This window comes from Opisthorchis viverrini, assembly GCF_000715545.1.
Source record: "Opisthorchis viverrini unplaced genomic scaffold opera_v5_6, whole genome shotgun sequence".
In the NCBI taxonomy this organism is placed as follows: domain Eukaryota; kingdom Metazoa; phylum Platyhelminthes; class Trematoda; order Opisthorchiida; family Opisthorchiidae; genus Opisthorchis; species Opisthorchis viverrini.
The window spans coordinates 3,224,587-3,228,546 of record NW_008751662.1 but is presented as its reverse complement, the minus strand read 5'-3'; positions in this window follow the sequence as shown (position 1 = coordinate 3,228,546).

Genomic DNA, 3,960 nt, shown 5'->3' with positions numbered 1-3,960 from the left:
ACTGAGCATGATTGAAGACATTGATTTTCACTGCTAACCGCGATTAATAAGAAAACACAAGCGCAATTAACTAAAAATCCCAACCCAAGCGAGTGGGTGGTTCAAAAAAGTCGCTGGGACAGAGCCATGTGAAGGTGAAGCAACCAACATGTTGGCTGGCAGTTCTTCCGGATTACTGTTACTCTGCAGTGAACCTCCATCAAATTTATCGTCTCACTATCAATCCTACCTGCATGAACGTGCTTTTTGACAGAGTCTGGTAGGCAGTGCTTCATTCGAGGTCCCAATAGCTATGCTGCTACACTAGATGGTACACATACATCGATCCCAGTTTTAAATATACCCTACTTACTGGTAACCAGTAGTGTGGAAGATCGCAAAATGAAAAACCTGCACCGCTTTTTCTTGATCCGTTCGATGCGTTGAGTCGTTGTAGTGCTTAGGTGACCCTGATGACTACAGTAGCTTAAAAATGACCCCTTCGGGTTTAACCATGTCAGAAGGAACAGCGGTGAGTAGAGACACGAGGATAACCTATTCCCAGGGTATGAACACTTCCATTATGAGCAAGTACGGGGATGAAGTTCTACGGTCCACTGCAGCGCAAGCTTGAGGACAGTAAATTTTATGCTCCTGACCACCAACTTTAACAAAGCGACGCGGCTTCCCTCCACCTGTACCTCGAAGAAGGACAGGTTAGAAAAGGTCTGTCCAAAAATCTTCGGACTCTGATCGCCGGCTTGATCGTGACTACTGGTCTATTAATCAATAGCTCAAAATCCAGTTAAAAACCAAGCTCCAGTTGCGACTCCGAAGAGACATATTGTGATCGGAAGCACTAAGAGTCCGTTTTCCATGCCTCAATCTCTCCCCGGGTTGGGACAGCCTCCGATAGCCAATCAATTGAGATCTCTGAGTTGTAGGCCAACAGATTCCCCTAATAGAACCTCACCTCTCACTCTCTTGTTCGTCAAACCAGGATGTTGTAGGCTTCAGGCTTCAAGCTAATCCACATCCGTAGGTCGGACGGCCGAAAACGAACCAAATTCACAAACCGATATCACACATGACGACATCTTATGCAGGGAGGAGGATCACCTGATAACATAATTTTTGACCCTTAGACATCAGAACCCTACTCGATATGCAGATCGATACCACGGTTGGTCGGCCTGCATCTCTTGTTGCTAATACGCTCAAACAGTGTCATGGCGACAGTGAGAGGCAAAACCATTTGAAGCTGGGGTTGGATGTACCTTCTTAAGGCACGGTCAGGTGATATGCAGTTGGATTTACAGTATGCAGAAACTTGTTTGAAAGGATTAGTGGTAAGCCAAACAGAGTCAATTGAAGCACGATGACAATTTGAATGCAACTCTCAGGAGAGTGTCCTGCTACGCTTGTAAGCAGCTATTTGCACATTACCGAGTGCAATACCAGACTGTCGTGTGTCATCCAGTCGACAGTAAACCAACTATCATGTTTGCCTCATTGGACGCTTTATTGCTTGGGTTGAACAAGATTTGAAGACTTGCGTCAAATACATGGATAAATGAACGATAGCGGCCACTATCTTTGATCAGCATTTGCAGCTCTTGACTTGACCATTACTAACATGTGCTCTCTAACTACTGCCTCAAATGTCTCGAGTTACTGCCTTCAAAAGCAGTTATTCGGAACATTGAAGGAAGTTATGTGCAGATTGCACATTATGTACCGGACGTCCAAAGACTCACATAGGTTCAAGAAATGTGAGTAAAATGTGTGTAGAATTGATTTTGCCACACTACTCAAACGTCTGTCGGAAGTCCGATTGGACCAAGTAGGTTAGACGCTGCAATACGCAGGGAAGAGCCAAATGCGCGATGCTTTAGCGTTCCAAGAACCACACGAATACAAAACAGTACTAAGTCCACAAATGATGTATGATCCCCCGAACTGTTTAAACTTGGTGGACAAGGACCGCATGCCCAAAACTGAAAACGGGACACTCCGCAAGACTACTAGTGTGGTACCATCGTGTGCTTTTTCGAGGGAAAAAAGGATGGGAGAAGTAAGACACTTACCGTGAATGCAGCTTACTCTGTGCTGTTGAAGAATATTAGCCGCTATTCTGTCGAATAGGCTGAGCCCGTGAACTGTAGATAAAGTCGTTCTGACTGTAACCAGGAGATAGGCGGGCCAAATTTCCTTCAGGCAACATTGACCGTTGAGTAGTGACATCATTCTGGTCAGCTTATCCGTTACAGAGGGCAAGATGGATAGGTAAAACCATACGATTGCTGATGTCTCTTGTCTCCACAATAAGCCTCTCTGACTTTACATCCCGTTTTCTTTAGCGGTCATCGCTCGGTAGATCTCAGTCACAGGCGCTACAGTTAGACAACCGGGGAAGTGGCCAATTGTGCTCAACCGCCCACAACTGCCCCTTCACCTCTGTTGACCAGACCCCGTCTATACTACAGCCGTCAATGTACAGACCTTTGAGGAGGCTGGCCAGCAAGGTGTTGTTGGGACATTCCATATCGCCAAGCATTTGCTGCATTTCGGAAACTTGAATACGAGAAACAAGTGTAACGGTTAGGCCTAGACAGCTTCACTGTCTAGACGCTACCAACTGCGAACTTCTGACGGTTCTTAAGCTGCCGTGGCTAGTTGAGCCAGTGTTGGCATAGTCCTCTGCTCCAGCTCTGAGGCTTCTTTGCTTGACTGCATACCCGCAATGAGTTCCTTTTGTCCGTCCACTTTCATAAGAACTCACACAAGTCCAAATATTGACCGCACTAGGTTGGTATTTTCTGTTGATTCACCAATGAGCTGTAACTCTGATTCCGTGAAAGATACACCTGCCATCCACCATGAAGAGTTTAGACAGAGTCCTGGAGGTTTCAGTGCGCAAGCAGGACTACTCAGTCCATCTGAGTTATGACTTTGCAGCATGTTCAGTTTAGACCTAATACGTAATGGTAATAACGATTGTCGTTTACAAACTTACACTTGCCGCCAGTTGTTCCTCAGTAATACCGTGAAGTCCAATTGATAGCGCTGTTATTAGCTATCGGTGGTGAGGCTAAGAACCCCACTGACGATCAATCCGGAATAAGTTTGGTGACGCAGATTATGCACGTGTATTTCCACTAGATTTCCCTAGTAGAACCTGGAGGCGAGCTTCTTTTCTTCAGCGGTAGAAAAGCATAAAGCAGAATGTACTCTGTGAGGCGTTCAAAATGGCCTCTTTAAAAGACGTCGATAACAACTGGAGGATGATCGCAATGCATGACTCTGGAACCTCAGTACGTGATGTTCTCGAACTTGCGGGGCCTCAGGCCAGTCAGTTACCTACTGATACAGGACAGTTTGACTAGACAGTCTGTTAGGAGGTAACTTAAGCGAAATGTGAGTGTGGAAGAGAGTAGCGGTTGATACGTGAGACTCAGGAAGTAGAGAAGGCTGGTGTTACGGGGAATGTAAACAAGTTGTTCCAGTGAATCGGCTAAGCAAGACTGAGAACACTACCTCCTATTTAACTCATGGAAAGATATTGGAAATCCGGTAATAAATGTCAAGATCGCTGGGCGGAATATCTTCAACAACAGTTCGGCGACTCATACGTGGTGGGTGGTTACCTTGGTTTATGATTATTACGTCACACAGCGGATTAATACCTGATGACGGAAACAACGTAGACAACTACATTCTTCTGTTGGTAGTGTGAGGAGATTTGGGATAACAGTTCGGTCATACGTGGTGGGTGGTTACCTTGGTTTATGATTATTACGTCACACAGCGGATTAATACCTGATGACGGAAAAAAAGTAAGTAGATACATTCTTCCGTTGGTATTGTGAGGAGATTTGGGATTTTTGTGGAGATTTCGTCCTGTAAGTGAAGCCAATTTGTGCTGAAAAGCCGAGAAGCACTGTACAGCTGTTTCATCCTTATTGGGAATCATCAGCAGTG